Raw genomic sequence first — 14,753 nt, 5'->3', positions numbered from 1 at the left:
AACTGGAGCATGAGCATCTTCCTCTCTCCTGCTTTTGGGACTATTTAGGATTCAGTGCTTAGTTGTATTTTCCATGCAAAATAAAGCTTGTCTCAATATTACTATGAGGGACAAGGCCCTAGAGAATACCTAGGGCAGCTGGTCCAAACTCTGAGCTCCTAGTGAAAAGAGACAGTGGAGGACAGACAGCAGCAGCTCAACATCAATGTTCTTTTCTCTCTTTTTTTGTGCTACTCTTCATTGTTTCTGGGTTGGTACATTCAGATATTTTATATGATGGCCATAGCTATGAAAAACAAAATAATGAATGCAAAGGATTGTTGGCCAGGAGCGTGACTAGGTCAAGAAGTCACTTGTACCAGAAGCTCTGTCCCCTGTTAGCATCTCCTCCAGTCTGAAGAATATTGTTAGCATCTGCATTCTAATAAGGACATAGCCTTATGAGGATCCTCCCCAAGTAGACAAAAGCAAAAGTAACAGAAGAGAAAGCAAGGAATCTTACTTGACCACAATGAGATGGGATAATTCACCCCAGGATCTGAAGAAACTATCTTCACAAGGAGGTTTTCACTGCAATGATGGAAGTTTGCTTAGCCTAAGGGTTACTACCCTTTGGGTGCACAAAGTATTTGCTGAATTTGGACAATTCTAACTGCATTTTCTTGCTCTTTGTCATGCTATTTTTTAGTAAGAAAAAGTCAGGCAAAGCTATTAAAACCAAAAAAAGATCTTCAGAGCTTCATCAGATTGTACCTATCTGCAAGATTCATTATGATTTTTTTTAAGAATAAAACAGATTTTCATAGTATGAACAGCATGGTCCAAGTTAATCCCTGCTGTAAAAAGATGCAGCTCCATCAGCCTCAGCACTGCTACCTGCCATTAGACCACAGCTGAATTTTCTGTCACATCTCATTTAGCAAAAAATGCAGTTATACTTCAAATTTTACTGGTATGGTTCTATCAAGAGAGACCTAAATAAATAAGTTTTTTATATATATTTATATATATTATCCACAAAGGCCTCTTCTTGTTAATTTTGTCAGCCCAGGCACTACTTAAAGCTGACTTTCACAGGGATGTGTGTATTTGCGGGTCAGGTTCATCAAACATTCATTGTTCAATACTGTGACAGCTGGTAGTGGGCATACATACTCTTCCCTTGTTTGGTTTTCTGATAGAACCTGTCAAGTACTGGTTGTCTGTAACTGAATTTGTCACCCTCTCAGCAAGGTTATATCTTTTCTTACTATCAAATAAAACAATAAAGAAAAACTATACAAATTCTAATGTTATTTTTTAACCTCAACTAGCAATGCAAAAGCATGTTTGTTTACCCAAACAATCACTAACAAATAGCCACAGTTCATTTTTTATTATTAATTCTAACAGATTTTAAAATTAGAAAATCGTGCCTATGAGAGCAGTTTCTGATCCCTTCACTAGTGATAAAGCAACCACTCAGTACAACAGGCATTATACACTGAGGTATGGTAGCACTGCTGGGGCAAGATTAAATATTTCTGGCCTTTCAAGTGTCCTTGTACAGTGGGACCAGTCAGTGGATACTACTACAAAGAGCAGCAGCCATTCAGTGTAGGCAGGGTCAGTCTTTGCACAGATTTGGAGGCTCTGCCTGCATTTCAGTTCCCAGGCCTGAGTACATTGTGCACTTGTGTGCTAGTTTTGGCTGGGGTAGAGTTAAGTTTCTTCATAGAAGCTAGGATGTGTGCTGGAAACAGTGCTGCTAATAGAGGGATGTTTTAGCTACTGCTGAGCAGTGCTTACACAGAGCCAAGGCCTTTTCTGCTCCTCACCCCACCCCACCATCGAGTAGGTTGGGGGTGCAGAAGAAGCTGAGAGGGGACATGGCTGGGACAGCTGACCCTAACTGACCAAAGGGATATCCCAGACCACGTGACGTCATGCTCAGCCTATAAAGCTGGGGGGAAGAAGAAGGAAGCGGGGGGATGTTTAGGGTGATGGCGTTTTGTCTTCCCAAGTAACAATTACACATGGTGGAGCCCTGCTTTCCTGGAGATGGCCTGCCAATGGGAAGTAGTGAATAAATTCCTTGGTCTGATTTGCTTGCGCACACAGCTTTTGCTTTACCTATTAAACTGCCTTTATCTCAACCCATGAGTTTCCTCACTTTTACTCTTCGGATTCTCTCCCCCGTCCCACTGCAGGGGCAGCGAGTGAGAAGCTGAGTGGTGCTTAGTTGCCAGCTGGGGTTAAACGAAGACAACTTGCTAGGTGTGAGAAATCTTCACTGAGCTAAACACTGAAGTATTAGTGACTCGGAAGCAAGCAGATCAGAACTTGGGGCAGGATGGTACATGTGGAAATGGTTAGAAAACTTTTCATACGGAGGGAACAAAAGAAACGTGACCTGTTTGGGACAAGCCACTCTGCCTTGACAGAGACCATAGCTGTCCAGTGCAACTCGGACTTGATGAGGAGGATGACACCAACACAAGTGCAGTGAGATGTGCGTTTCTGAGTGCAATGCACACTCACAGTTTGATCCGTGGTTTAACCCTACATGTAGTACAGAGATAGCAGGAGTTATAACAGTGGTGTAAAGTACTAGAAAAAAACCCACCTACAACAAAATTTTAAAAATCAAATTCAAAAGACTTTTAAGTGCCTAAAGCTCACACAAGTGTCTCAGAAAATTTAACAAGTACTGAAATTCCACTGAAGCCACAGAGAAGTACGTGCCTAGGCTGCCTATTTGTTTTCGTAAATTCCATGTGGTACTTCTTTCCTTTTTCAAGCCAGCTCTGTGGTATTTCAGTACAGCAATTAGAATTCACTAGGACTTCTCTCTGTTTCCCTGTTACCATCCACCATGCAACCACAAACTAACAAAAGCAAGAACAAAGAGAATGAGCAGAGCACTGAGAAAAGAAGCATACTGTCATTGAGACAGGTTTAAATCAGGATCCTCTTGAAGACGACATTGTGCACCCAAATCCATGCTTAGAAAAAAACCAGACAGTTACATATTTTAATCAATATGAAAAGTAGAAGTAGAAACTACATAGTAATACCAGGAACTAGATCAACAATCTGTTTTAGCTACAAAATGTGAAAGAAAAGCATTTCTTTCTCACTCATGCCCTTTGAAAAAGAAAAGAACCACATAAATAAATAAATAAATAAATAAAGTTATATATATAAAAAATGTGCAAAGTCTGATTGCAGAGAAACCCTTCACTTCAGTATCCTAGTTCAGCTGAGTATTTAAAGCACAAGACTAAAGAATTTCTCATAAGCTCAAAACTAGACACAGGCTTAAGTACCTTGTTAAACCGAGACATCTGTTCTCCTTAACATAAGACTACAAAGAGAACTTTCCCCTTTGTTTTGTGAAATGACCCGGACACAAGAGGAAAAGCTATTGCCTCTAGAAGTCCCATAATTTCACTCTGTATTCAGACACTTTGACAATTTCCTTGAAAAGTCGTTCAGTTTTCATTCTTGATCTTGAACAGCTACAGGTCACATTCTGCTTTCAATTACTCCATTGCCATTGTCTTCTTGAACTACTTGAACAATTATTCTCCTAAGCATTACTCTAAAACTTCAGGATAGGCCAGTGAAAAATAAGAAAAGAAAGGCATACTAAACTTTGAAATCTCCACACAGTACAAGTATCATCAGAGTCTTGTTCAGAATTAGGTTTCAAAACCTAAATGTAATGCTCCCACTGAACACCTGCAAAATCCCAATTACTGCCTCAGGTTTGAATAGCAGCTCTGTTGCGACTGTTGTTGAAAGGACCTCTGTTGCATCCTGAGAAGCAGGGATGACTTTCGAGACACCAACGTATGTGCCATAAAACCACTTTCCCATGTACTGTGCTTTATGCATGGAAACAAATCTGTACATGTTTGATCTCTTCAAGAGCAAATCTCATCTCTGCAGAGAAAGAAAAGGATTTCACTTCCTGTAAGGGACACATGAAAGCCGAACTGGTGGGTTTTACAAGGTCTGAACCGCATTTTATTTTTGAGTGTTCCCTGCTCCAGCTAGAGTTAGATTATGATAAGAACTGACTGTGCCACCAAAGCATTTTCATGACCTACAAATTACCCCAGTTTTAAGAGCTGGTGTATCCTACACTGCAAGAGATTCTGAGGGGAAGTGTGCCTACAAGAGACATCCAGGCATTTTTATAAACTCTTTAGGCTTCTGGTGTCTTGTGGTATCATATGTGAACAATCAAATCAGTTCTGATTTGAACGCTGTCACTTGGATTAGGGTTTATCTATCGCATGGTAGCACTGAGTTAGCAGGCCGCGGAGATGAATAGAAGTACTGATTGCTGAACTGACAGCCTTGAAGATGAGTAGCATTATTTTATCACATCCTTCTTTGCAGCATGTGCCAGTGGGTTTTAGCTGTCACATTTTTTAAAATTATCAAGCCTCAGAGTAAGTAACAGGGCTGGTTCCTTAGTGCATAAAAGTCCCTTTCTCTCCTTCTGATCCTACCAAAGCTGCTGGCTTTTATTTTGTGAAATTGTGTACTTGTAGGTTAATTTGAATAAACAGAAGACTTTGTTCTGCAAACCACAACATGGGTACTAATTTAGTGGCTGATAAGTGTCTTGCTTTCCAGTGCACCTCTTGTTACCTCTTGTTACCTCTGGTTTCTTTACAAAAGAAATAAATCACAGCAAAAACATTTAAACTGATTTGTGAAGGTAAAAGGCCTATCTGTTTTTAAGCCACCTTCCTCATAACATCTATTAAGGCTCATTAACTAGGGGCACTTTCAGATTGCAATGTGGTTGCTCACACACTGTCCTGCAGCTTGCCCACATGTGTATGTCATGTGCAGTTGTCATCTTATTCAGCTTTCCCTGATACACCTGCCTGCCTTCTGCCTCCAAATCTCAGAACTCCGAAGACTACTTTTGACTGTGTTATGAAAGGCTGCAAAAAGTCAGCAGAAAGCTCAGAGTGCTGATTGACTGACCGCTGCCCACTGGCTCCTTCAGAGGCTGAGCCTGATCAGGACAAGGACAGGACAAGGCCACCAGTAGTAGAATCATAGAATCATAGAATGCTTTGGGTTGGAAGGGACCTTGAGAGATCATCGAGCCCAACCCCCCTGCAGTAAGCAGGGACTGAACCTGTGAACTTGGTGTTATTAGCACCATGCTCTAACCAACTGAGCTAACCCGGCGGTAGCAAGCAATTAGACCCAGTGACTACAGGGCCTGTCCCATCCTATGAACCTGTGTTCTTCCCATCGTGGAGTCTTACCCCTACTCCAGCTGAAACAGCCCCAGGTCTCTGGAACCTGTAGGACTGGTGGTGATGGCCCATGAAGGCTGCAGCAGCGTGTTGTTAAAGCTCCGTGCTGTTCCTGTGACCTCCGGCTGGATGCACAACCCACCGGCTCTGCTCACCAGGCAGGGTGCAGTGAGACACAGAGATATGGCAGTGGAAACCCCTCACAGTCTTCAGCCCAGAGCTCTGCCCTGCCTAATTAGTCAGACTGGTGGCGTGTTAAATCTGCAAGCATTAGACTGCACAGAAAGGATCTGTTAAATGAATCAAGCCGTTTTCATGCATGTGTAATGCGCTACCACTTGCTGTCACCTTATCCACCTTATATCAACCCACCCCAAACCTGTCTGTGTGCAAGTACACACCAAGGCCAAAACATCTAGATCCCCTTTCCTACTAAAGATCCATCAAAAGTAACTACACTGCATTTTTTAACAGACAGACAGTTCTAGGCTTTCCAAAAAGTTTGTGAATACACTTCCTTCAGCTGCTGCTCTACAAGAATGAAACGTACACCCTCCAGACATTGGAATTATAGATGCCCCAAGAAAGAAAGAAAAAAAAATATTCAGTGGAAATCAGGAGCTCTCAGCCCCTGCAGGATTAGACACTCGGAGAACTTTCTCTCCACCACTTCTTATGAGCAGTACCCAAATATTCAACACCCTAAAACATAAAAGCTGAGTGGCTAATTACTTCATTTATCATGATTCCATTTTCTGTAGAAAGCAATTTAATTCTTATCCTTCCTAATAAAAGAAGTATTTTATCATCTCTCTCACCCGTCCTGAATTAGACTGCACAGATGCCTCCATGACAGTAGATCAAATGTCATGATATTTCTTACCTAAAAGGGCACTGCAGCTGAGGATATCAGGAACTGCACTCACATTAAAATAGGTTCTTTTAGCATTTTTATTCAAAAAGATATCATTTTAAAAGATTCTGTCATTTCTAGAAGCTTCTTGGGATTAGATCTTACAATACAGGTAATGATTAATACAAAACACTCAAAAAGAAAATCCCTTTGATGGGGAAAAGAAAAAAAATGCCACAAGGCCACTTACCTTTTAAGGACGGAAGAAATGCCTAGACAAGGGATTTAACAAGCTTTCACAAAGCAGAAGTCTCCTCACAAAATGGAAATAATTTAACCAATATAAGAAAAGCAGTTTTTAGTTTCACCGTCATAATTCTCCAGTGGAGAGCTTTACAATTTGCAGCGGGACAAAGGGAAGCACCATTTCTTTTGGGCTGATGTTGAATAAAAGTTTAAAATAGGAAACTCTGATACACAGCAAGAGAGAGATGAAAAGTCCTAGTACAGTGAGACCCAATTTTATTTCAAGTTAATTTAGTGGATTGCTGTCATACATTTCCTTTTGAATTAAAACTCGGAGCAGTAGTATTTAAACCTATTTCTTAAAGTCTGGGGCATATTTTAATATGAGGGAAGACTCAGAGTTGCTGAACAGAGGGTGAACATTTGACAAACTAGTATTCTCACGGGACTGTGATTCAATGGAAATGATCCATTTTTCCCTTGGAAAATATTCTATGATGTAATTTGACAAAATAAAACAAACACAAAAAGGAGTAATTCATAGAGGTGGAAGAAAATAAGAACAAACATAAACCAGATCATGATTTCAAATGACAGGAAAAGGTTTAAGTACTTTCTAAGGGTCTGTCCGCAGCTGCAGGCAGAGGTGCATGGGATTGGGCCAGACCATGTGTGGATGTGCTGGAGAATGATGCCATGCTGGGGAGGAGTTAACATCCAAATAAACAAAGCCAGAAAAGATCAAGACAGGGAGAAAATAAATACAAGGCTGACAATAACGGAGGAAAAGAGAGACAAGAAAGATGAGACCTTCACAGAACTAAGTCTCCAAAGGTCTGTAACTGACTTCCCTTGTACAAGGAGCGTGAGGGCTCAGAGGGATCTTCCTCTCCAGGACACAAAGCAGGAAGTCCCTCACCCCAGTTCTTTCTTCAAAGCCATATGACCTGAGGAAGACTGGGTTTACCACTTAACTGTGAATTTCTCTTGACAAAGCAGCAGGGGAAAAGAATCAAGTGGGGAAAAGGCCGAAAGAGTTGTCCTATGTGTTCCTGGTCCTCAGCACCATAGCTCCAGTGTGGGTACATCTCTTTTAGACAGGGCATATGACGAAAGAGATAAACTAAAACTGTGGGAAGAGGGAGGACAAAAGCTACTTAATCTGCCTGATTAATTTTTAATGAAGAACCATGGCTTAGCAAGGAGCAGTATCATGGGAAGCTGGTTTTGAAGACGACTATTTTAAACCCACAGCATTTAAACTGATTTGCAGCAAGACTCTGCTGAGAAGATGCTAAGACAACTGAGGGAGCTGCAAACACAACTGGCATGTGTGCATGTCCAGGTGGAGGTGGGAAGGTTGGTCCCTTCGCCAGGCCTTGGGGCAGGAGCAGGGAGACTTTTTGGAAGTCCTCGCAGGTTATTGAAGTGAAGGTGAGGGAGGACTGCAGGCCTGGGAAGGCAGCAGTTTCCCTCCTGACCTTCCCAGCTATCCGCAGAAGCCCTCGTGATGCATGGCAGTGACTTGCAGTGCTCACCAGCCCCCTACCCCAGCTGCAGGGGGGCTTCCTAGGAAAACACATGCTCAAATACCTTACTGATCCAAGGCCCAGCTGCTTAGCAGCTCTCTTGGGAGGGAGGAAGATGCTACTTATCTTGCAGAATTTTGAAGTTTTTTCTATGATGATATATCACTATTTCTTACACCACAAATAAAATTATTTTTCAAGTGCTGAAAGAGGAATTACCTGTTTAAGACACATGTAACTTTTGTGAATAATAAAATCTGTACATGACATATGTATATGGACACACAAATGCTTAGGGCCTTATAAAACTTGAAAATTATTATTTCAATATTATTGCTCTTTTTTTTTATTTTCAAAATGTGAAATCACTTTGGATCACTTTTTCTCCCATCTCACTTTCTAAAGCAGTGTTCTGAAGTCTGAACTGTGTATGTTTACAAGAGAGCATAAATTTAAAATAACCCAGGACTGGAACTGTATCTATAGTGAAGCTTTTTCTTCTTTTTTTATCCCACAAACAAAAATAAAAAATAAAATTCATATCCGGACTAACACTCGGTGTAGAAAATATTAACCTGCAGCAAATTTTTATGCAGGCAAGTTATAAATCCTTGGAAATATTACAGTAGCAAACCACACTGACCTTTAACTCTAGAATTGCAAATGGTAATGCTATAATAATTGTGTATGTCCTTTTATTGTGTGACTCCCCTCTCCCCCAGCCCACTAGGAAATAGGAAATGATGGCCTTTAGCAGTCCTTTGAATTGAAGGTATAGGGATGCCTTAAGTTTATTCCCAGTTATATATAACCATGTAGTATTATTATTATTTATATCTTGCTAGCGGCACTTGGAATACAGCTGCTCCTGTGGGTAGCCTTGTAAAGGAAGGTGCTATGTGTTTTGAACAAGTATTAAATGTGTACAGGAGATGATGCTGTATAAATGCTTTCTTTTCATATTTTTTGTGAACTGGTACTGCAGTCTCTGAAGAGAGGAGGATTCCACACAGCATTCAGTGATACCAGAAATATGTAAGATTTAATGAGGGGATGGACATTTACATAGATATAAATACCCAGCATTGCAATAGTTAATTCAAACTGAGAAATGACTAATCAGGAAATAAAACTGGATGTTTAATGTTGAAAGCACTCTCTAGCTAAAGTGTTTCAACAAGTTCTTGATTGCCTCCCATTGGTGCAGCGTGGAGATCTTTCACCCGTTTCTGGAGAGACTGGTGCAAGGACTCTGCAGGAAGTGGGCAGGAGGGCTGACCAGCACAACAAATTCTCCTGTTCATATGATTTTGCAGAAACTGGCACTGCTAAAGATCAAAGGTGCAATGCAAGTTTGCCAAAGTCAATGAACAAACAGAAAATGACAAGAACCCGGGATATGTTTTGTTTGTTTTTGAAAATAACATTTTATATTTTTCTAAAAATGTTGCTTCCAGGTTTGAACCAGACAGACACTGAATTCAATAAGCTTCTCTGACTCTCTCCTTCTCTGGAGGAGGCATATATCCAAGAGGCAGTCTTTTCTAACCTGGTTCCTTATGCAGGGGCAAGATTAACACACATGTATAAAATAAAACTACTGAGCTATTTTAATACTTCTTCTGACATGCATTCAGGACCCTCTGAAGTTGTCACCAGCTACTGTTTCATTTAATTCCCTAGCCTTCAGGGTAATGTAAGAAAATTGAAGAGATTAAGAGCTCTCTCTTTCTTGTTCAATGCATTTGTGTTTCAGTAAATTGGTACCAACCTTCAATCTCATGGTCAGGGCTCTCCAGGGTCCTTCCACTGAGATGACAGAGCAGTCAGCTTGATAAATTGTGCACACCCCCTCCAACGCAATGGAGAAAGCTTTCCTCCCTGTCTCCACAATTGTGTCTCCCACACTAGTAAAGAGGAAACACCGAGCTGTCTTACTGCACTAAGGAACATCACTATTCTGTTTATATTTTCTGTGTTAATTAGAAGATACTTTTTTTTTATCCTGTTGATTAATTATTTGATGGACAGTGGCAAACACAGGATACGGCCTCATTGTGAACTGGAGGGAAGTGAAAACCCTTAGCTTGGAAAATGGCTTTTGATACAGCACTCCCTGGCCTTGAAACTGGGGGGGGGGGGGGGGGGGGAAGCCCCCAAAGTAGAACTCTAGATAATCTTAAATCCAACACATTCACTAAAAAGGCAGCGCAGTAAGGTAGTAAAAGATATTCTTAACTTCAAGCTTAGGAGCTATTGCTGGTGAAGTAGGGGGACTGTGCACAGTGCTACATTACTTGATCACCTTGTTGAATTGCAGCTAATAGATACTGAGTTAACAAAGGCACTAACATAAGCGCTGCATTAAAGTGCATTTAGCAAAGTAGTTAAGCAAACGCTTCTCTCCTATTCTGGTTCATTCTGCTTCAGCAGTTCTCTAGCACTCGCTCTCCTGAACTGGCACTGGGAATCCTTAAGCACTGAAGAGGGGTCATCTTGGTCATTTTCACTGTGTGCAAACATATAAAGGGAAGAAGGAGGATAATGAAAGGGCTTTAAAAGTCAGATTTGCAAATTCTTCTTTTCCTAGAAGCTTGGCCTTGAATAGCCAGGCATATGTGTGTTTGTGTCCACACCCATATATTTCAAATTTGCTCATGAAGACAGCTGATCTAAAACGACATCATGTGAAATTTATAATAGACAACCGGCTAGAGGATTTAAATAAATGAGTCTTAAAATAGCATTGACAGCAGATAAACATGTGGAGGATCAATTTGCAGTGGGACAAAAAAATAAAGGGTCAGTTCCACTAAACGATATATTAATTAATTTATTTATTTGGATGTTAACTCCTCCTGCTGAAGATCAGGCAGTGGTGTATGTCTTAACTGAGGTTTGATGCAGTTCCTTATTAAAAATCTATATAACACCTTTACCCAAAATAACCCACAGCTTTACAAAACACTATTAAGCAGGCTAGATGTGCACTAAAATCAGTCATTTACTAAACATTCCATGGAAAAATGACTGAAGAGTGTTGGAAAGCCTGCAGTTAAGGGGTTAACATAGGCTTAACTTCTCAAATTGAGTACATTGCAGATTTCAAAACATATCACATGTTGCACACCAAAGTCAGATTTTCTACTCTGGCCTATTCTAAGCCCACAGAGGAACAGACCTGCCGTTTCACTTCAAACTGTGAGTTGTTTGCTTTTCCCCGTTTCGTCCCATTGTGCCTCTGGCATTGCATAGCACTGGGAGAACAGCGTGTGATACAGACCATACAGTGATTAACAGTTGCTGGTAAATCCAATGGGGTGAATTAAGGACAAAAGGAACAATCTTATCTCTAAAATTCCTCACCTTAGTGAATTTGCCAGAGCCTTAGGGCTAGATGTTCAAAGCAGCATGTGCAGTCAGTTGCCTGTAGCCACTCTTCAGGAATACAAGTTGGGTTTAAAATTGCTGGAAATAGATTGTAGGTGCAAAACACATACCATGCAGGAATCAAAAGGAGCTGCAGAAAGAAATCCTAGGACTCTGGATGGAATTACAAATTGCTTTTCTAAAACGGCGTGTTACCTGTCCCAAGCTTACAAGGAAACTGTGGTGGGTTGAGACCCTAGCCAGCAGCCAAGCACCCACACAGCTGCAGGACAGGGAGAAAATAGAAGGAAGGCAAGAAGGTTCATGGATCAAGACAAAGACAGTTTAACAGGTGAAGCAAAAACTATACATGCAAGCAAAGCAAAATAAGGAATTTATTTACTACTTGCCATGGGTAAACAGGTGTCCAGCCACTCCCTGGAAAGTAAGGCCTCAGCACACATAATAGCTAATTGGGAAGACAAACACCAGAACCACAAATGTCCCTCTTTTTTCCTCCTTTCCTGAACTTTTGTTGCTGAGCATGACATCCTATGGTATAGGATATCCCTTTGTTCAGTTTGTATCAGCTGTCCTGCCTGTGTCTCCTCTCAGTTTCTTGTCCACCCCAAGCCTACTCTCTTTGGGGACAGAGGGTAAAAAATAGAAGGTCTTCAAGCTGTGCAAGGACTTCTCAACAACAGCCAAAACATTGGTGTTATCAACACAGTTTTAAGCACAAAACCAAAACACAGCACCTTATGGGCTGCCATGAAGAAAATTAACTCCATCCCAGCCAGACCCAGCAGAGAAGGCAAGAGAGCTGAAACCCACCAACCCACCAAACCAGCTCTTGTCCCTGAGGCAGACACTTGACAGATGATAGGAACCAACATTTGCATGGACAAATCCAGTCCATCACCAGTCAGCTGATATAGCTGCTTCCATTTTCATTTTTATTGAGGGAAGTCAATCTCCTTGGCAGTCTGCACTGATTATTCCAATGTTATCCTGTCTTCTGGCCTCCCTGCCAACAGCTGGGGCCACGCTGCCTCAGAAGTATGGGTCAGAAAATACATTTGTTGTGTGAGGTGGAGACTTCCACAGCCAAGTATTTTCAGTCTGGTTAAGACCAAGGATCGAATCTATCGCATCTTTTGTAAACAGGCTCAACAAACATGAACTAAGAAGGTGTTACTGAAGGAAAAGCAGAAGATCTGTACCACTGTTACTTAAACCTCACCTCTAATTCATTTGGCAGCACAAAGAGATTTGGAGATACTATTTGAGCATGTTTTTGACTGCAAATTGTGCTTGAATTTGATCTTTTTCTATATTTGACCCTGTTTGGGAATACAACGAATACTCAATTCATTCAGCTTGTGACATTAAGGAGTAAATGAGATATTTGCAGTAGAAGAGAAAAATTTCATGTGACTAAGGAAATTCTACTCATCTACTCAGATGTCTAAAGGCCACTGTTACTCATTGCTGCTAATACTGAGCTCTGCAAATGGTGGATGATTTGGAACTGGGAGTTTGAGAGAATTCCAAAATTGGCATAAGGGACACATACACTGTCTCAAGATCCTCAAAAGCATCCCTAAGTTTTCTATATCCACTCTTGTAACACAGGACGGTAGTATGCAAGCATATTACTGAACAAGTTTTTTATCATTAAAGTATCACCAGTGACTTCAAATTCATTGTTCCCTAGTAAAAATCTAATGAAAATTTTTTCCTTTCTGTTTTTTTGTCACTGCTCTTACACATCATGGCATACACGCTGTTCAACATTCACACAGTAAACAAGCATCTCTGAGTGCCATGAGGTCTTTTCAAGGCACCTCATCATAACATTTATTGCTAGTGCAGCCAGCCGATGAGAATGGACACCCACTCACTGTTGATCCTGAAATACACAGGACTAGCTCCTGAAAAAATGTTGATAGATGGAGTAAAACATCCAGATTTGTGGACTAGCATAGCCTATTTTCATTCACCAGTGTCAGGTCACCATGGGTGCCTTATTCAAACAGAGGGAAATTTTACATGCAGAACAGTTGCTGCAGTTTTATACTACCTGTGTAATAATTCATGACCAGAGTAATAAAGAACTCATTAAACCTATTTCCTGCTTTTCCTTTACACATAGACCTCCCAGCAGTTTAAGCCATATGTAATGAGTCCAAGTATTTTAAGGGATAGTGTTAAAATTATCTACTATTCTTTTATATCTGGAAACTTTCTTTTATTTTCCTCCACTACTTTGCTAGCATAACTAGGAAACAATATATTACCCTAATTACATGTTATTTATTAGGCAGCAAGCAAATAAGTCATTCAAAGACAAATCCCTGTAGTTATTCATGGAACTGCTTTAGATGACAAAGATACAGTAAACCAAGCAATCTTTCATTATATTTATTACACACTCTTTGTACTAATGAACAATAACAGGCTTTGCTGAAATAACGGCTTCTGTTCTGAGTTGTGGTAAATGTTATACAGGCCATATTAATCAAAAACACGTCAAAGCCATGGATGGCCTTTATTTCTTTTGCTTGCACTTGAGGAAATTGGGTAGCTAGTGAACAACAATGATTTGGAGGGCTTAATAAACATAATGTAAAATAATTAGTGTCTTTAAAAAAACAACATGCATAATATACTAGTGGCAGCTCGACCCCTGAGAAACACACAGTGGTGAAGATGTTGGCAATTTATTTTTATAACCCCTACCTTTGAAAAAGCCTGTGCATTCTCTTTGCTCTCAATATAAGAGACCTCTTTCTCTGTGTTGTTAAGCAAGCATTAAATCTGCACCACAGTGGGATGAAAATTTCTCGTTATTTCACTCATCACTTGGAATTAATGAACGCTGTAAAGCAAAAGAAGTAAATTTGAATATAAAATCACAGAAAGAAAGAAATATAAAAAAAAATTAAGAGAAGAAGAGGGCTTTGGACTTGACTGTTTTAAGTACTCTGGGTTAGGTTTTAAGTGCTTTTTACAGAAGAAATCGGAATCCTTATCTTCTTCCTCCCACATAGAAGTCGTACATACAATGATATGAAAACACATTCTTTCTCTTCCTGGTGAATATTTATGCTCCAAAGAAGCTAACACAGGACAAGACAACATAAGAATACCCTTGAGTGTGATGTCCAGGGTCATCGTCCAGGAACAGTGTTCAAATACTTTTTTATGATCCAGATATTAGCGAACCTGATCTCCAACAATCTCCGTAGAAGTACTACCCTTCTTGGACATTGGATCAGAGGTCTAGTTGTCTTTATGTTGCTCTAGGCCTGACCTGGCAAAAATGTACTAAGAATGTATATTGGTTAAGTCCTTTCAGGTGGGACAGGCAAGACACTGCATTTAAATATGCACTCAGGTTCTTAACATTACCAAGCTTTCAGAGTCCTGGGCAACCACAGCAAAAACATGTAAGAAACTTGGCAGAAAATTGCTGAGGGGAAT

Source organism: Pelecanus crispus, chromosome Z, assembly GCF_030463565.1.
Source record: "Pelecanus crispus isolate bPelCri1 chromosome Z, bPelCri1.pri, whole genome shotgun sequence".
NCBI lineage: Eukaryota > Metazoa > Chordata > Aves > Pelecaniformes > Pelecanidae > Pelecanus > Pelecanus crispus.
Note: the sequence above shows the minus strand (reverse complement) of the source record.